We start from the raw sequence: 21,387 nt of genomic DNA on the forward strand, positions 1-21,387 counted from the left end.
CAACCACAGCTCTTTCAAAAAACCAGCCCAGAAAAGAGGTTAAAGGGAAAGTTTTAAATGTTTTTGTCTGCCTGATGATGCTACCACTGAAACATTTCAAAATCTGCCCCAAACTTTCCTAAAGCAGAAGTTTCAACACACCCAAGTGTCACCAAAACACAAAATCTGACCCCATGGGTGTTTTCTGAGGGTTGTTCCACAAAACCAGCCTCATCTGCTGACATTTGCACAATTACCAGCACATAAACCAGCTGAGGAACTCTTTGGTGATTCTTTAATTCGTCTGGTGCAGCATTTACTCAGGAGGGCTCTGGGCTGCCTGGTTCCCTGCATTCCCAGGGTGCAGATAAAGTGCCACTGTGATTGCCAAGGTGAGTTCTTGGCACAGCACTGCCAATGAATTTGGGTCTGGATGGCTGTTAAAAAAAGAAAAATGGGAATTAGCTCTTTTCCTGTTGCTCACCTTTCCAGCTCTCTACTTTTAGCACTTCCCAGCTGTTACATTTGTATTTTTTGAAAAAAAATCCCTTTGCCCAGGATTTTCTCTTTGGAAGCTGAGGAGCCTCGGAGAAAAATTGAAAACAATAATTATTTCATTTGTTTCTTCTCTGTTTTGCTCACGTGGAATGTGTTTGGAGATTGTTTATCTAACAAGTGATTGTTTTATTGGTTTTTGCTGTGATTTGTTTTGACTCTTTGGCCAATTGGGGCCAAGCTGGGTCGGGATTCTGGAAAGAGTCAGGAGTTTTCATTATTATCTTTTTAGCTTTCTGTAAGTATCCTTTCTGTATTCTTTAGTATAGTATACTAAAGAATAGTATAGTATTCTTTAATATAATTGTCTTCTTTAATACAATAATTAGTATTCTTTATATAAGATATATATATAATTAAAATAATAATCTAATCTAATAATATGTAATAATTAGTATTCTTTATATAAGATATATATAAATTCTTTATATAAGATATATATAATTAAAATAATAATCTAATCTAATAATATGTAATAATTAGTATTCTTTATATAAGATATATATAAATTCTTTATGTAAGATATATATATATAATTAAAATAATAATCTAATCTAATAATATGTAATAATTAGTATTCTTTATATAAGATATATATAAATTCTTTATATAAGATATATAATTAAAATAATAATCTAATCTAATAATATATAATAATTAGTGTTCTTTAATATAATAATTCTTTGGTATAGTATAGTTTAATATTCTTTAATATAATATAGTATCATAAAATAATATATTAACCTTCTGAAAACATAAAGTCAGATTCATCATTCCTTCCTTCATTGGGGCATCCCATAAATACAACACCCAGCTCCCTCTTTCTGTTGGAAAAACTCAAAAAATGAAACTTGTTCTTGGCCTGGGATGGAAAGAGCAGCACCTCCATCCCTCAGGAAAGGCCCCTGGGAAGGTCCATCCCTCACCCAGCCCGCTGTTTGCTATCACCCCACAAAAAGCTGCTTTTTGGAAAGGAAAAATCTTCAATTTCCCATCTTGGTGGGCCATAAAGCAGCGATGTTTGGTCAGCCAAGGGATGCAAACCCGTCCCAGGGCTGCAGAAATGGTCCCTTGTAGAATAATTTCCATATGTGCTCGAATCCCACAGCACCACTCAGGCTTTAACTTTCTTATGAGTGACTTTGCAATCGGTGATTACCGCGAGCCCATGGCAGTAAATAGGGGGAAACAGGCAGTTTTTATTTTCCCAAAGCAGAGCTGTGGGAAAATGCATGGGTATTTTATGCTTACTTAGGCAGTAATGATCCATCCTGAGCTCTCTCCCATCTCTGGCTCTGCCCCTCAGGCAGATGTCAGTCCTTGCTGGGGCAGGAGCTCCAAAGGCACAGCTGCAGTGGAAATTCAGATATTTTACAGCATTAAGTGACTTTAACTGAACATTTAATCCGACATAAATGGGGTCTTCCACACCCCAGAGCCCCCTTTCTTTTCTGGACCCGACTCCAGGTATACTTACATTTTCAGAGGATGCACTTTGTAGGTTTCTAGGGCCAATCATCTGTCCTCATTCCCATTCCTCCTCCTTCAAATATCCCATCACAATGGGAAGGATTCCGCTGACTGATGAATGGAAAAAGAGATTTGCTTTTACAAATAAACTTTAGGGTTGCTGATAGGCGAAATTAGACATTGAAAGATGAAAGAAACAATGGGGAAGAAAAACCCCTGAATTCTGTAAGAATTAGAAATTAAAAGGGAGGGTTGTACATTAGAGGGAAATCTTTGGGATCAGGTGTTCTGGGGAGTCTGAACCTCTCAAGTACCTCAGAAATGGGGAAAACCTCCTAAATTCCATAAGAATTAGAAATTAAAAGGAAGGGGTTTACATTAGAGGGAAATCTTCCAGATCAGGTGTTCTGGGGAGTCTGAACCTCTCAAGTACCTCAGAAATGGGGAAAAACCCCTAAATTCCATAAGAATTAGAAATTAAAAGGGAGGGTTACACATTAGAGGGAAATCTTCCAGATCAGGCGCATTGGGAAGTCTGAATGTCTCAGGTACCTCAGCCAAGGGGCAAAAACCCCTAAATTCTGTAAGAATTAAAAATTAAAAGGGAGGGTTACACATTAGAGGGGAATCTTTGGGATCAGGTGTTCTGGGAAGTCTGAACCTCTCAAGTACCTCAGAAATGGGGAAAGAGAGAAGGGAAATGTGGCTGGAAATTGGGATAAAAAGGGAGGCTGCATCCTCCAAAAATCTGAGAGACTCCAGGAGAATGCCCCATGGCCTCTCCCTTTATTCCAGTAAAGCCAAAAAGGACTCCTCTGTCTCCTTTTCGGACATAAACCGCTGGGGTTTGTGAATTAATTTTCCTAACAACTGTTAATATTTGTGCATTCAATAATCAGCTGATTTCACCGACAAAAGTTTTTCCTCTTTGTAGGAAAAACTCCTCAGAGAGAGAGAGAGAGAGAGAGAGACAGAGAGGTGCCTTCCCAGGAGGGAAAAGCCTCTTCTTGCTGCCCTTTGCTGATCACCTTGACACACAATTTCTCTGTGCCTGGGCACTGCTGCTCCTGGCCATAAATCCATGCAGAATTTACTACCTGTGAGAGGCTGAAGGCATTTTCTGGCACAAGATCTGCATCTCTCTCATGTGTGCACGTGTACGAGCACGACCTATAGCTCCTCTGAATTATTTATAGACAAACAAGTAATTAAAATTTTTATTCTGCCCATTTTGGAGCGTGGAAGGAGGAAAAAAACAATCTACTTTATTCTTTCATCAAGGAAGCTGCTGGCCAAGCTCATAACTCTGTCTGCACGCTGTAAAGAATGGGGTGAGTGGTTTCTCATCAAACACACTTTGCATTTTATGGGATGCACTGAAAAACTAAGTGGCTTAGTGACTTCTGCCAATGTCACCAAAGGAGAGGGCTCGGAACACGGAGCGTCTCACCCCTCCTGGGCCACACACCCTCCCTCGAGCTGTCCAGGAGCAGAGGTGAAGGGACAGGAGATTTCTGCCCAGCACTGGCTCAGGGGAATGCGGAGTTCCTCAGAGTGACCAGCTCAACACACAGAAATTGTTTTGTTCCTGCCTTTCACGAGTCCTGTTGAACCTCCCTGTGCGTCTCCACTAAACTTTCACAAGGTGACCATGGAGGGCAGGGTGTTTACGAGCACAAAGCCTCTTGGATCTTGTTTCCAGCTCATTTTCTCACTTTGTGACCCTGAAAATGACTTTTAATACAATAACAAGTAACGTCCTGGGCTGGTGGAAGGTGTCCCTGCCCGTGGCAGGGGGCTGGAACGAGATGGGTTTAAGCTTCCTTCCAACCCACACCACTCCAAGATCCTCTAACCAGTCCTAGCCACTATTTTAAATATTTCTGGGAATTAAGGAATGCTGTGAAAACCAAACCTTGCAGCTCTGGGGCCACCCACAGCTGTGCCAGCACAGAATCATTCACATCACCTCCGAAGAAAGGAAAATAAAAGGGAGAACAACGGAGCAGAACCAGATCACCAGGCAGCCCAAGATTAATTACTGAGGTCAGCTGGAAGGTGGTTTTCTTCTTGAGATGGACTCAAGTACAAAATGAGTGAGTCAGCTCTTTGCCCCTCAGATCACAGCTTCCCTCTGGTGATTCTGAATGTCAGAAAAATTTAAAAATACTTCAAAAAAAAAAAAAAAATAAAGCCAGGGGCTTCAGCCATGGCATTGCCCGTGTTCTCAGGCCAGTTCTCAGCACTGGTTTTTCACTGAGGTGTTTTTCCAGTGACAGAATTGAAAAGAAAGTGGTTTAGTGCCTGCTCAAATGCCAGAAGTAACACTTCCTAGGGAAACTGAGACATGCAAAAGGACACAGGCTACCACAACATTTTTCCTTAAAAAAACCAAAAATCACTATAAAGATCACATTAGCCCCCTGAATATCACATTAAATATCACTATTATTATCAATATCATGATTATCACTATAAATATCACATTAGCCTCCTGAATATCACATTAAATATCATAATATTATCAATATCATTACTATCACTATAAATATCACATAAGCCTCCTGAATATCATTAAATATCACTATTATTATCAATATCATGATTATCACTATAAATATCACATTAGCCTCCTGAATATCACATTAAATATCACTATTATTATCAATATCATTATTATCACTATAAATATCACATTAGCCTCCTGAATATCACATTAAATATCACTAATATTATCAATATCATTATTATTACTATAAATATCAAATTAGCATCGTGAATTATCATCAATAGCCCAGAAACAATTGGCTACAGAAATCAAGTTACTGTTTCTAAGCTTGTGAGACACCTGCATCCGACTTCCAGGTCTGTCCTAAGTGCCAGGGTTGATATTTTTGCTTATTGCTGTGCCAAATAATAAAAAGAAGATACTCAACATTTAACAGAAGCGCCCCACGCAGAGGAAAAATCAATTTACAGGTGAGAGGGAAAGGTGTTTCACTAATTCTGCTGAAGTGGAGCTGTGAGGCACTCGCTGGCTTTGGGAGAACTTCCCACTCTTTCCTGGGCTGGGAGCTTTGCTGGGCAATATTTCTCTGCAGCACCATGAATTTAATCACATCAAAATGTCAGCAGAGAAAAATGGAGCACACAGAGGCCTTTTCCCCTTGGTATTTAGCAGGAGGAATGGATGTTTCCTTAAAGAGGCGGTGGAGTGAGCTGAACACGAGGTTACACCTCTGCTCTCACCTCTGGGCTGCCTTTGGACTCCACTCCCCAGGGACATAAATCAGGATTTTTGTCATTTCAGCACAGCTGATTGTGTTTGTTCTGGCACAGCACGGATATAAAATGATGGCATTTGTACTCCAGTGGATATCCAGGGTGGCTGAGGAGCCCTTTCTGCAGGGATGGAGCTTGGGAAATCCTTCCATAAATAACCGAAAAGCCGCAGGATCAGTAACACCAAACATTGCTGACTCCTATGAGCAACCCTAGCTCTTCCCACCACCAAATATTGATTTCCACATGACAATAATGTGCTTGGAATAACACAGTCACTGCCACACCTCTAGGAGTGCCTGGGGGAGTTACCACCACCATTAATTCACACCCACTTTCTTCTAAGCTTCGTGGACCAAGCCAACAGCAGTGAGAAGGAGGAAACATCCAAAGCATAATGTTAAATTTTTCTAAGGATAAAATATCCGAAGAAACCATTCAGAAACGCATCCAGTTAAAAAAACGAAGCTCCTGAAGGGAAGCTGGAATTCTTCCCCAGCAGATAAATCCCTTTTCCAGGATCTCCTTCCCCATGCAATGAGTCCAACCTTAACCCCAGCTCTTTAATGAGCTGCCCTGAGCTACCCCACCCCAAACCCAGGCAGGACCCGAGGCACTTACTCCAAACAGAATCGTAATTAAAGTGAATTTATATTAATCCAGGAGAGCTGAAGGAAAGGACAATGATTTATGAGCAATTTTGCTGGCATTTTCAAGAGGCATAAAAAGCATTAAAAGGGAATATCTAAAAACTATTAGTTAGGAAAGCAGCCATAATTGGAGAAGCAATCCAGGCTGTCTTTAGGACGTTTTGCTCCTCCATGGAAGACAAACCCAGAAAACCTTTGAGAGAAATAAAACCCAATTTTGCAACCTTTTTTTTTTTTTAATGGATAGGGTGAAATTACTCCAGTAAAACATGTGTAGCCACCCATGACCCTGGACTGCTGCAACAGCTTGGATACAATAAATAGCATTTTGTATACAATAAATAGCATTTTGTATACAATGAACTGCATTTTGTATACAATGAACTGCATTTTGTATACAATGAACTGCATTTTGTATACAATAAACTGCATTTTGTATACAATAAACTGCATTTTGAAGAGCCACTGGCGTCCTACATCTCTCATTTCAGCTCTTACAGTGGCGCCCAACGTGGAGTGCCATTGGTGAGAGCCTGAATGAGAGATGGATTTAAAGGGATGGATTTTAAAGAGACAGTGATGGCACCAAACATCATTAATTCCCTGAATGAGGGATGTGGGTTCCCAGGCCTGCCTGCAGCTGGAGCTGACAGCTGTGGGCACAGCTCTGTCACCCATGACCCTGGACTGCTGGAACCTCTTGGATGTAATAAACTGCATTTTGTACACAATAAACTGCATTTTGGATACAATAAACTGCATTTTGTACACAATAAACTGCATTTTGGATACAATAAACTGCATTTTGTACACAATAAACTGCATTTTGAAGAGCTGCCTGGAGTCCTGCATCCCTCATTTCAGCTCTTACAGATGTGAAACGAACCCACCCATTCCCTTTGCCAGTATTCCCTTCCCAGCTTTCTGCCTGGCCTGGTAGGTCACATCCAGCTGCAGCACCTTTGACTTTGCCTTGGAGCCGAGGTGTGCAATCCCAGAGCAATCATGATGTCCTGCAGATGGATTTATTGGTCCCCACTCTCTGTAATTAAGCTCAGCAAGAGCAATAACTATGCCTTAAGTGTTCATCCTTTCAAAATTGTCCTCAGCTCCCTTTAATCTGTCTGAACAGATGGAGTCCTGCTCCATCACCTTGCAAACTTTTTCCTGAGCTGTTAAAGCCCCAGCAGAATTTAAGGGGATAAATTGAAGGCAGCAAATGTTTAATAATTGCTGTCACTTATTCCTTCACAAAGTTTTGGAGTTAATGAATAAAACATGTTCATAAGAGGCTGGGCGCAGGGAAGCCAAGAGAAAACGTCCTGCTGAGTTAAACACATCATGCCAGAGCTGGAAATCCAATATTTACTTCCAGGGAATATTTATCTTGCTGTGTTGATATTCCAGAAATCCCCCTGAACCACGACCCCAGCCCCAGGTCAGCAAGTAATGAGTTTTTAACTCAGAAGTTTTGTCGGTTTATCACGGATGGACTTCTCAGGTGGTTCCTTCTCCAGCGACACACCAGTGGTCAGGACTGGAGGCGCCAGAATTCCGATCTTACTCTGTTGTAAGATTATTTGTATCAAATTTGGTTAATGACTGCGTTAAATTACTCAGTGCCAAGAAGGGGGTGGCAGAGCTTGGCTTGCTGTCCCAGCTGAACATTTCCCACCAGGTACTGCCTGGAGTGCAGATGATGCTCTCTGCTCAAGGCACAAATGCTGTTTGTGCCTTTAAACCTACTTAAGCGAAGAGGAAAAAAAAAAAGGTGAAAATAGAACCTTTATCCAAGCCAATTTTGGAGGAGGAATTTTAATTTTAAATTCTACTGAATTTAAATTCATTCTACTGAAGTCAATGAAAGTACAGGAACCTCATGGAAAATCTGGTTTAACCTTATGATGGTGCATGATAGAAAATCTGACCCCTATAAACAAGGTTAATGCCCTTTCTGTACGTTGAATTTCAGCTTTACCTTTGCCAAAACTCTGTAGTGCAACAGCTCAGGCAGGTAATATAAAAATGCCAAAAATGCATGAATTTTCATGGGTTAATTCTTTGATACCTTTGAAACCTGGAAATAGGAGCAGGACGGTGCATTCATTCCACATTCCACTCTAATTTCAAAGAATAAGAACCCACACCCTGCTGTCCCAGACAAGTTTAACCGCAGCTCATCCAAAGGTACTGGCTGACCAAAAATCTCCAAATGTGCTGAGATACCAGAAGAAATCTGTAGAGTAGATCTCCACTGAACCCAGCTCAGCTTATGGGGCCTTAGCACTGGCTTTGATAGGATTTTGAGCAGGTTTAAACTTCAGTGTGACTCAGATCCCAGACTGGAGCAGATGCTAAATTGGCTCTGGGTGCATTGGCAGCCAAAATCCGGCCCTGATTGATGGGAAAAGCTCTTCCTGCCACGGTCACCTCAGTCCAGGGTTTAGAGGAAAAGATGATGGAGAGGTCTGAGCACAGCACAGAGCCTTGCAGAGCTTTAACAATTCCCCTTTGGGGCTTTTTGTTTGTTTTTTAAAAGGATTTACTCACGACCAAAAATTCACCTTTGATGTGAAGTGTTGAGCTGTAAAAACTCACTGGTGGTGCAGAGTGACTCTCTGAGCGCAGGCTCCCAGGATTTAGGGTACAGATGTGATTGCTGGCTCCTCTCACGTTCATTAATTACACATTTATGGACACCTCGTTTGTCCAGAAGGATTTCGAGAGAATTCACCGAATTTGTGGCACAGAACTTGCAGCCCATTGTCTTCTCCCAGGTGTTTAATGCATCCAGCACTGGGGGAGCCTTGAAGAAGGGTAAAGCACACCTCAGATGTTGATTTTGCTCACACCAGATGTTGATTTTGATCACACAGATTTTATAGACTTTGTGCCATGTTCCAAAACCCTGCTGTAACCTAAGAACCTCAGATGGAGGAACAACTGCACTGAGGGAAATCAACATTTTCCTCCAAAATTCAGAGTTCCCATCACCTGCAGCACAACTTGGTGAACCAGAGTTTAACTCCCCCACAACGAGCAAAATTCAGATTTTAATTTGCGAGGTTTCTCTGTGCCACACTGGACCACCAAAACCCTCCTTCACTCATCCTCATTATTTCAAGCTCCCCTTTGACTGATCAACTGTTCAGAAATATCAGCAAGCCCCTTGGTAAATGTTCTTCTTGGATTTCACATCAGGCCCGCGTCAGTCTTTCTGTCACTCCTCATTGAGGTGAAATCTGCTGAAAACTCATCTAGCAGAGACAATTAAAAACGGTGCACAAAGGGCATCCTTGGCTCTCTGGAACGCCGTTGACAGAATGAAGACATTGCTCACAATTACACCGGGGGTAATTGATGCAGTTGGTGGCTCCTGCCAGCACAGGCAATGCCAGCCCTGCTAATGAAACCAGGATCAGCCTGACACCAGAATGATGGCAGATTTTGCAAACAAGGCCCAACAGTTTGCAGGTGGTTTAGGCAGCTATAAAAGCTGATTTATAAGAGCTTTTTAATCTTTGTTTTAATTCACCTTGTGGGAATGGACTGTCATAAAATACCCTGCCACGTTACAAGCACCCAGCTGTTTGAGATCCAGCAGGGCACAAATAAAGGGAATTCTACGGATTTTATTGCAATTTTTTTTTTTGTTTCTACTCCAACCTTGCTCCCTCCCCACTCTCACCCTGACCTCAGACAGGTTTAATTCCTTGTTTAAATCCTTATTTACATAGTTTTAGATTAGGACTGGGGGAATAGAGGCGCAGGCAGGCTGGAGCTGAGCTTTGGCTGTTCCTCATTCCTCCCAGGCTGTAATTTATGCACATGGAGTCACATCCATCCTCCTGCAGCACCATTCCTGCCCCACAGCAGGTGGACACACTTGGTGTCCCGTCTCCATAAAGCCAGATGGCCCCAAGGGGGTCTCTGAACAGCCCTCTGAATGTGACACTTGGGTATGCACAGGAAGGAGCAGAACTAAAATACAGAGTGCAGGTGAAATAAAAGGGGATGGATTTTAAAAGGATGGATTTTAAAGGGACAGTGATTTCCCTGTGATGGCACCAAACATCAATAATTCCCAAGCAGAAATCCAGGGACTCTGTTCCCTCTGAACTGAGCGGCAGTCTCTGTCTCCTGCAGCGTTTTTTGGTTGATGCCACTGCTGCAGTCAATTCCCAGGAGATCCCATGGCTTCTCCCCCAGGAGGGGACTGCAGAATCAAACCTGAGTCTGTCCTGGAGTGGGTTTTGTTTGCCAGTTCCAGGTTTCTTGGCCAATGCACCCATCCAGTGTGGTGGGTTGCACCCACTAGAATTATTTATTAATTTTTGTTAGATGAGGATTAGGAGAAAGGCAAAAACAGGCTCAAAACTTAAAAGGGCATAAAGAAAGCTTTGTTAACAGAAGTAAAAGAAAAATAATAAGAAATCAGAATAAACGTTCAGAACACTTTTCCTCCCCCCAACTCCTCTTTCTTTTTCCGCTGACAACGTAAAGAGACAAAACCTGGGATTTCCAGTCAGTTTACCACCCCTAAAATTATCTTTCTTCCGTTCACTTAGGGAGAGGAATTTCTCTTGCCAGCCATGGAGACTTTTCCACAAGAAACATTTCTTTTGTGGTTTTGACCTTCACAAATAGCAGCCACCCAGAAATCTACAATGGTGAAGTCCCTGCCATGTTTGGTGGCCTTTCCACAGCTGACCATGGGTCACCTCAGCTTATTGGGGTGCAATTTTAAGGATGAGCTGTTCTAGCATAGAGACAAAAGTTTTCTTCATCCATCTCTAGGAGACAGGGATCTTCTTCTACCCCTGGGGCAAGATTTTTCTTCTCTTTCACCCCTCTCTCTATTCAAGTTATAAACCAAGGGAAAACAGAGCACAAAATCTCTCCAGGGCTGGCAGAAATGTCGGTTAAAAAAGAGTTTCCATCTCATGGAGGGAAGGAATTGGAGTTTTAACTCAGCACACCACAGGTTTTTGAAATAACAGCCCTGTCTGACCTCCAAGCCCAGCACCACCACAAATCAGTCTGGGTGGCAAAAAGAAATTTATTAGCACTATTTGTCATGAGCAGATTTTACCAAGTGACAGGGGATTGGTGGGTGGAAGTGGAGAAAGGTTGGGTTACGCTCAGAAATAGAGACAGCAGCACTTTTGCACAGCAAAATATTGCAAAACAGTTCCAGAAATGCTCCTGAAATTCTGCTGGGAATGGAGGGAAGGGTGGTTCCTCCTCCCTTGACTGATGGGAATACCCTCAGCGAGGAGCCACATTCTCCAACAGAAAGGAGATGCTGACAGGAAAGTGGGATGGCAGATGTCCCAGCTACCTGACCTCCTGGCCAGCAGGACATTATCTCTGATCCTAAAACATGAAAAAGAGCACAGGGAGCAATCCTGGGTGTCTGCCTGGCAGCCAAAGGGTTGGATCAGGACATAAACCTTGTGATCTGAAGAACCTGGTTTTATTCTCGTCTGTTCTGGTACCATTATAGACACATTAAAAGTCATCTCATCTTTTTAGTACTGCAAAAAGTGGTGTAAAATGGGGTGGAGATAAATCAGGAGCAGCCCTGGAACACTTCTGCTCTTTTAAAAGGCATCTCCTGGAATTTTTATGCACAACAAGGGAGGATAAAAAGGATCTTGAGACATTTCGTTGTTTACAGCACCAAAATCCAGGGGCGGCCTCACATTGCAGGTCACCATTACCAGGCACTTTTATTTACAGCAGTTCCTCAAAAAGCATCATGGACGCATCAAAAAAGGCTCAGAATGTTCATTTTCTACCATCACCAGGTTTTTCCAGACTTCCAAAAGCTTTCTCCCACACCAAACAAAATTTTCAGGCCTTGCCAGGCTGCTCTCAATGAGGAGACTGAAGGCCTCCAGGCACCAACATCTCCAAGGCCACAGCAGAGAGAACTCACTGAATTACTAAATAAATATTATTGATTTTATTATTATCATTTATTTTATTATTATTATTATATTATTAAGAAACATGAATATACATTCCCTTCAGCCTGATGGGCATCAGAAACTCCCCAGCTACTCCTGCAAAGCCAGCAGGCAGCAGCAGCCCTCAGCTTCCCTTCCTTTCCAGCCCTTCCTGGCAGGCACTTTTATTACAGCAGTTCCTCAAAAACCATCATGGATGCATCAAAAAGGGCTCAGAATGTTCATTTTCTACCATCACCAGACTTCCAAAAGCTTTCTCCTACACCAAACAAAATTTTCAGGCCTTGCCAGGCTGCTCTCAATGAGGAGACTGAAGGCCTCCAGGCACCAACATCTCCAAGGCCACAGCAGAGAGAACTCACTGAATTATTAAATAAATATTATTTATTTTATTATTATCATTTATTTTATTATTATTATATTATTAAGAAACATGAATATACATTCCCTTCAGCCTGATGGGCATCAGAAACTCCCCAGCTACTCCTGCAAAGCCAGCAGGCAGCAGCAGCCCTCAGCTCCCCTTCCTTTCCAGCCCTTCCTGGCAGGCACTTTTATTACAGCAGTTCCTCAAAAACCATCATGGATGCATCAAAAAGGGCTCAGAATGTTCATTTTCTAACATCACCAGACTTCCAAAAGCTTTCTCCTACACCAAACAAAATTTTCAGGCCTTGCCAGGCTGCTCTCAATGAGGAGACTGAAGATCTCCAGGCACCAACATCTCCAAGGCCACAGCAGAGAGAACTCACTGAATTATTAAATAAATATTATTTATTTTATTATTATTATATTATTATTAAGAAATGTGAATATACATTCCCTTCAGCCTGATGGGCATCAGAAACCCTCCACAGCAGCCCTCAGCTCCCCTTCCTGGGGCCCTGATTAAATACCTGTTTAGAAAGTCAGGAGTTCCTGCTGAAACAAAGCAGCTGCAGCACCTGGGTTTTCCCCAGAGCTCTCCTGCCTCGTGCAGCCAAATCCTGTTGAGGTTCTGTAATTTGGTAAGTGCCTTTTGAATGGCTCCAGCTGCAGCAGCCCTTGGGTTGGAGTGCTTTGTGCATCACCTCCATTTATTACCCTTCAGGCAACCATTCCCCTCATTTTGTCCTTTAATTTATTGTGTGTTTACCTGCTGGACCACACTGGGAACATTGGTCCTTTTCCAATTCCATTCTATCATGGAAGATTTTGTCAGTGGGACTCTATTAACAAATCTCTCACACTGCAGCCCTGCTCAGGGTGGGACTGCCATGGCTTCCTCAGAGCAAATCAGGCAGGACAGAGGCTCAGATGCTGCAAGTGGTAATAATTTATTAATGTAAGTTATTATTAATATAAACTATTATTACTATAAATTGTTATCAATAAAATTATTTCAATACGAATTTATTGATATACGTTATCATTAAAATAATTTATTACCACCAGGCAGGAAGAACGATGGGGCCAAGCAATGGCGGAAATCATCTCCTTATCTGTGTTTGAGCACCTCCTGGGCAGGGAAAAGATATTTTGCATTGGTTGGGTGGACAATTCCAAAGGACAAACACCCCACAAAGCACAAGCCTTATCTTCCATGGGCTGCTTTGTCCTCACAGAGTGGTGCCAAAGGCTGCCCAGGGTGGGATTTTTAGGAGGAACCTCTGTTTGGGGTGGGTGGGTTCACTGTTAAAGCAAGCCACTGTTAAAGTAACGCCCAAAAATTGTTTCCTCTGCAGGCATCTCTCAAGCACAGCCACGGGGGACTCTCACATGCATTTTTTCCTCTCGCATTTTGGGCAATCTGTGGAATTTTAACACCAATTAGGTGCTTAACAGCTGCTCCCCTGTGAGTAGATTGGAGCAGACAGTGCAGTCCTTGAATGATCAGAGGCAGAAGATGTTTCTCACTCTTGATGCATCTGTGACTGCACAGTGCCCCCAGCCCCACTGACTCTTTCATCTCCTTTGTTTCCATCTCCACGACCTCATTAAGAGCTAAATTTTGGGATTTATTTATAGCCGGAGTTAATTTATTACATTAATGACTGAGACAGCAAGACGCAGCTGAGCGTCTCAGATGGAAAATTAAGAGCTTCTATTGTGACCTGCATGATAAAAAACGCTGCTCTTTGTGCCTCAACACCTCGGAGAAGCAGCTTCCACTCAGTCCCATTCAGCTTTATTTATGGATGATGAATATCCAATTCCATGTCAGTGCACACCTGAGGAGCGAGGGAACAGCTGAAAATGATAAAGCCAAGCAGAGCAGAGCAGGCTCAAAGCCCAAAGTGATGGCACACCCCAGTGGAACGGCGCTTCTGCATCACAAAGAGATTATTTTCAGCTTCAGACAAGGTGGAAACAAAGTGTGGGTGAGCAGGGGTCAGAGCTGTGGGACGGGGGGCGCAGATTGGGGATCAAAGGCACAGCCCTGCTCTCCTTGGATGTCACAGATGACGACTCCTGCTCCTCTGTTGGGTAATTTCAAATTATTTCTCCTCAAAAGTTTCTATCTTTATAAAACCTGCTGCACAAACACCAATCAGTTACACCCAAGTGATCAAAACGAGCTGAGGTAAAAGAAAAATGTACGGAAATTTAAAATAACGGCTTTTTAGGGAAAAAAAAAAAAACCAAAAACCAAACCAAACAAAACCAAAAAAAACCCCCAAAAACAAACAAAAAAACCACACAAAAAAAACCAAAACAAAAAAAACCAAACAAACAAAAAAACAAAAAACCCAACCAAACAAAAAACCCAACCAAACAAAAAACCCCCACCAAACCACAAGTTCATAAATACTGTGTCACACAACTTTTTTGGAGGTTTGAGGTCCTGTCCCCACATGCTCACCCTCATCTGAGACAAAGGATATCTGTCTAAAACGTTTACCCGGAAAGAACAAATTAACTTTCTCCTTTCATTAATGAAAAATAATACCAGAGTGAACTTGAATGAGAATGATCTTAAACAATTAATGTTAATTGCTCCTGCTTGTAGGAAAGACCTTGACAAATTCCCAGTAATATTTTATTCCAGGAGCAGTGAGTGCCCTCCCAGGGCTTTAGGAAAGGGATGATGTTAACCCTTAATTAGCCCCATTTGAAGGCTAATTAATGGTGAATAAGGTGGAGGAAAAAGTACTTGATAATAATGGAAAAGTACCCAGAAATTGCTTTATATTTTGGAATTATTTTAATGCATTTAAACTTAATTAAAAAAAAAAATAAAACTTCAGCTACCAGAGGTTTTCTCAGCCAAGTTAAAGGAAACATCAAATTTCTGTGTCACATAAAGAATGAAAGCTGTTCCTTGGAGGAGACACATTGCAGGAATTTCCTGAGTCTCCAAAGTGACATCTGCTCAGGGAAATGAAAAAATGAAAGGATCATTTTCTCCACAGCTGCAACAAGCATCACAAAATGCTAATTTAGGGTAAATTTTCTAGAAGGGCTTAACTGATCCAGGAGCCAGAACATCTCTGGCTCCCAATCTCTTAAATTCCTCTCACTTCAACCCACATGAACCTGTTATTCAACCAGTAGCTCATTAACAACTGAAAAACAGCTAAACTGATTGATTAAAATCTTAATTTATTGATGTTTGAATTGCTAAAATAGAAAGTCTGGGCTGTATTAATTTACTCAGATGGCTCTTAGTGAAATACTTCTGTAAACCTGAGCCCCTCTCTGCCTCGGTTCCACATCTTTAAGCAAGCAAGAAAAATATTTCCAACACAAAAAGCCCATGCATATTCTTTTTGGACAGATATTTGTATATAACCTCAGGAAAACAAAATAAATGTACGAAATAGAGGCCATGCAAATGTAGGGAAAAATGCTGAGCAAGACATTTCTGTCCTTCTTCCACTTAGAAACAGCGAAGATATTTTTGGTCCAAACACATCATTCTGTTCCAACACATTGATTTATTCAATTTGATGAAAATGGAATGGCCAGAACATAATGAATGGCTGGAACTCTTTCTGTTTAACAAATTGAAATACTTTGAATACTAACTAGCCATATGTAAAGCTCATCAATATTAATGATACTTTCTGAAATGTATCATCTATTCTTCATGGGCAGAAATAAGTCTGGGTTTGCTGAGGCACAGAAATGATTAGGGAGGAATTCACAGGGGCTCCTAAACCTCCTGGAATACAAAGTTCCATTTCAAAACTGAATTTTCTGAAGAATCTCAGACACTTTTCCACAGTGTGGGTGGCCAAACCCCTTCCAAACGTGGCCTTAAGTCCCGAGTTTGCAATAGGACACAACATGAAAAATCTTAAAATGCCCAGGGAAACAGAGAAGGGAAACAGACTCTCAAATGAGATTGTAAAAAATGTTCATAATTCTGAAATAAGTGCAGGTTAATGTTGAAAGCCAGCGCAGAACTGCTCACAGAGTTATCTGTGGGATTCATAGTCCTGAACTTCCTTACAGGGAGAGGTTAAGCCATGCAAAAGATTGGATTTCAATACCATGGCACTCCTTGGCACGTGATTTACAAAACTGCAAAGTCCTGCTTTGCAGCAGGAAAGCCCCAGAAAAGGAGAAAACAAGGAATGGGAAAAGAGGCTGCAGGTGTGGAACAACAGGACCCCACTGAAATAATCCCAAAGCTGAGACTGTGCCACCCCAGGTGCTGCTTCAGGCACAACCACAGAGGAGTTCACCAGAACACGTTTGGAAGAAAACACAGCAAACTTGGTTTATTGGTTTGATCCTTTTTCTTTTCTTTTTTTTTTTTTTTTTTTTTTGTAACTCCCCACCCAGCACTTGAAAAATTACAAAGATGAGGAGCCCATAACCATCACACCAAAAAAGAGCAGGTTTTTATCTTCATTAACACCCAACTCATTTGTATGAGTGCAGGTGCAGCCCTTGGACACAGATTCAGGACGTTCTGTTCATGGCAAGGACACGTCATCAAATTATTCACTCAGCTTTTCACAAAATAAAATGAAAATTATCCAACATTGTTGGAATTCCTTGAGTGACAACTTCAGGCCATCCTGTGATGTCATGAACTGACTTTTCCAAGATTTATTAACCCAGCTTCATCATTAAGTAATTGCCAGTGGAAAGTTTGCTCTTGTTGGGGGTTTACACTTTTAATATCTCTCTCATCTCAGCTGTTTATTGGATCCAATTTATGAAGGGTGAGAGGAACACGAGTCATTAAATCACCTGGAGGTGCTTCCTGTTTATGAGGCAATAACCATTTTCCTGTGCTAATAAATCCCAGGCCCGCAGCTGAACATTTATTAGGCCAAGCTACAGTTATTGTTGAGTTAATTGGAAGCACCCTGAAGTTGTTACTATAATGAAAATTCCGATGATTAAAGACTGGGGAGAAATCATCTGTTTTAAAGTGGGGGGGAGAGGAGGATGGGTAATGGGAAATAGGAAATGGGGAATTGGAAACTGAGGGGTTTGGGCAGCGCCACTGGAGGAGTTCCTGCACCAAAGGAAATGTGACTCATTCCCAGACCAATATTTGGTATATTTGGTAGTGTTTGACATGGAACAGCTCAATTTTTTTTTAAATTTTTTTGTTCTCAGCAGACAAAACCACTCATGAGCCAACTCTCCTTCTTTTTTCCTCCCTTGAGTACCATCAAGCCCATCTGATATTGTAGGAGCCTCTCACAGACATTTTTCATTTTTTATGAAAAATCCTTTCCTTAGGATTCTTTCCCCTGAGAAGCTGAGAGGCCTCAGAAATGAAATGTAAACAATGATTATCTGCTGCTGTGGAATGCAACAGGTGTATCTGTGATTGGTCCATGTTAATTGTTTTTAATTAATGGCCAATCACAGCCCAGCTGTGTCAGGACTCTGGTCAGTCACAAGATTTTATTATAATTCTTTTCTATTCTGTGCAAGCCTCCTGATGAAATCCTTTCTTCTATTCTTTTAGCTTGGTTTTAGTATATAATTTTCTTTTAATATAACATAGATCATAAAATCAGCCTTCTGAGACACGGAGTCAGGATTCTCATCTCTTCCCTGGTCCTGGGACCCCTGTGAACGCCCCCACAGGGGCTTTTTGTGGTGAAATGGAAGGACAAGAAGGGATGAATCCCCTGTTTGACCCATCCAACACAGAATCCCAGCAGGGCTGGAACTGGAAGGAGCCTCTGGAGATCAGCCCCTTAAGGTCATGTGTTGCAGGTATTTTTGCCCCCGACAGAGAGGAATGATGAGGAGGATCCATCTTATCAGAAGGCTAATTAATTACTTTATTACACTATATTATTCTATATTATATTACATGATATTACATTACATCTAAACTGAATCTGCCAAGCTCCACTCCAGTTCTCTTCAGGTAAACAATCTTCCACGATGCATCCCACCCGTGAACAAACACAGGCACAGCAAACGAGATAAGAATTGGTTTTTCTTTCTCTGAGGCGCGGAGAATGTGAAACCCAGGAATATTCTTGGGAAGCTGTGCCTTGCTTTTCTCTGTGAAGAGGAATGTGGCCACAGCCACGCAGATTAGCAGATTGGTTTGAGCTGACTTACTGTAAATATTCACAATGAGGAGGGTGGTGGGCTCTGACCCAAGCGCTTTTTGGGGAAAAATCACTGAAATTCCTGCAGGCCAACTGGTGGGGCTGCAGCTGGGGGAGCTCCTTCAGGTAAAGAAAGAGTCATAAGAATTTGAGCTCCTCTGGAGCTCCCCAAACCAGGAACACGAGGGCTGGGCACTGGAGAACACAAGAATCAAGGCTGCATTCGGAAAATTAAATCACATGAAAACAACAGGATCTGATTTGTGATGACTTAGCACTGCTTGTTAGAGAAGCAGGAAGCTCCATCCATGTCTTCAATGCATTTTTTTCCTCAAAATATGAGGGAGCAGCTTAACCTTGAAAATACCACTTAGCTCGCACACACACACACGTGGTAATTAATTTTCTACAGAGGCTGAAATCATTTTGCCTAAAGCAAAATCCTTCTGACATTATTAAATGCCACAGTGCAGTTAAAGCACAATTATAAACTAATTCACAGAATAAATCTCATTAGTTTCCTGAGGCCTTCTGAATAAACTGAAAGGAAAACGTTGCCACAGTTGACTTTCATCTTTGCCTCCCTAAGCAGATGAACAATCAAAAAGCATAACATTTTAATAATTACAGATGATTCAAAACAGATAGTTTGGGAAAAACAGGCCTGTAAAGCTGCTGCACATGGAGAAATGGCAAAGTGCTCCACCTTGAATTAAAAAAATAGGTTAAAAATCCCAGTCACGGGGACATTTGAACTGCAAATCCCTTTGTCAGACCGGTGCCAGCTCTGCTCCAGAGGCTGCAGAACTGAATCAGTTCCCTGCTGGAACCGAGGCAAACAAACTCTACCTCCATCAATAGTTCACCAATTGAAGCAAGCAGCAATTGGAAATAAAGGAACAGAGGAAGCGTTTCAGAGGTTACACCTACAAATAAGAAATTTTGGAAGAAATTTTGTGAACAATTTAGTTATGCAAGAGGCACCTGCAGCAGCCACTGAAGCTTTGAGCAGCACCAAGCCCCAGAAATCACCAGCCCAGTGCACAGTGTGAGCACATCTGCACCTATTCCATTTTTCAAGCATGTTTTTGATGAAAAAACACCAGGCTGGCACGCAGGCTTCCTCAGCAGCTTGAAATGCAGGTGTGCCACCCCTGCTGCACACAAATGTTATTCTCAAACCCGTTTCTCACCAAAGACCTTTGCGTTGCATTCACATTCCCTGAAAAATCCCTTCGCCCAGGACTTTTCTCCTGGGAAGGTGAGATGCCTCAGGAAAAAAAAAAAAAAAAAGGAAAACAAATTCTTATCTCGTTTGCTTCTCTTGCATTGTGCTCACATGTGGAATGTGTGTGGAGATTTGTTTCACTGGGTTTCTGTGAATTATTTTGACTTATTGGCCAATCACAACCAAGCTGTGTCAGGGCTATGGAAAGAGCCACGAGTTTTCATTATTATCTTTTTAGCATTCTGTCCTTATCCTTTCTGTATTCTTTAGTATAGTTTAGTTTAGTATGCTTTGATATAGTGTAGAATCATAAAGGAATAAATTAGCTGTGTCAGGAATCTGGAAAGAGTCACAAGTTTTCATTATTATCTTTTTGGTTTTCTGTGAGTATCCTTTCTGTATTCTTTGGTATAGTTTTAGTATATATATTAATATTATATATTAATATATTATATACTATATATATAAAGATATATTATATATTAATATGCTAATATTAATATATAATAATATTATATATCAATATATTTAGTATATAAAAATATTATATATTAATATAATATAATATAATATAATATAATATAATATAATATAATATAATATAATATAATATAATATAATATAATATAATATAATATAATATAATATAATATATATAATTTTTTTTTTAATCAGCCTTCTGAGGACATGGAGTCAGATTCATTCCTTCTTTCCTGCCACAGGGCACCCAGAAAATACAACAGACCTGGCCAGGGGTTGTCCCAGCAAGCCACAGCCCCTGGCAGCTTTTACCTGTCGTTGGCAGAAATGGGAGCCCTGTTCTGCACTAACACAATTCCTGCTTGATTGGAGTCTCTGAGATCAGCCCTTGAGCTGCTGAGCGTGTCCTTGACTCCCTGCATTTGCTGGGAAACCAGCAGCTACAGAAAGTCAATTATATTTGTGTTTCTCAGGAGGAAAGGTGCTGTCAGTACCGAGGGCTGGGAACATGTTAGCTGAAGAGGGTGAGTGAATCCAGCATCTCTACATCTTGTTAAATCTGTTCTCATGGAAAACCAAGGACCTGCTGCCTTCAGCAGAGCCAAGTCAGCACTTTACAAGTGAGGGAAGGAAAAAAAAGCCCAAACAGAAAGTGTTCTGAGCTTTCAAAAAGTGCTCTTTTGTTCTCCCAGACAGCCTCAGTGGCAGCCAAGGATGTGCATCCCAGCCCAGGCAGCTGTGCATCCCAGCCTGGAGCAGATTGCATGTTTTCGAGCTGCTGCTTTCCATCTGATTGAATATTCAGATTTGTTGGCACACACCAGCAGCTGAAAACGAGGGGCCTTCCAGAAACTCAACATTTCAAGCCATCAGAGGGCTGTTCATGTGCAGCAAAACAGAAAGAAACATATGGGGGTGGCAGAGCAGAGCTCAGCGAGTCCTTTCCCTCTCTCCACAGTCCTGAAGCACAACTGGAAAGCATTTTTTGAGAGGTGGGGTTTGAAAAAGGGAAACACACCAAGGGTTCCTCTGGTTCTGTGTGCTGGGATGGGAGCGCGTGTCCCACACGTCCCAGGCAAGGGCAGCTCTGAACTTTGTGCAGCTGAGCTGCTTGGAGCAAAAGGGTGAAACTCCTCATGCTCAAATTCCCCCGATTCCAAAGGCCTGACAGCAGCCCCGAGCTGAAATTCGGATTCAAAGGTTATCCCAAAAGCAGCCATATGCAAGTCAGAGCTCACCATGAGCACGGAGGA

The sequence above is a fragment of the Molothrus aeneus genome, chromosome 29 (genome assembly GCF_037042795.1).
Source record: "Molothrus aeneus isolate 106 chromosome 29, BPBGC_Maene_1.0, whole genome shotgun sequence".
In the NCBI taxonomy this organism is placed as follows: domain Eukaryota; kingdom Metazoa; phylum Chordata; class Aves; order Passeriformes; family Icteridae; genus Molothrus; species Molothrus aeneus.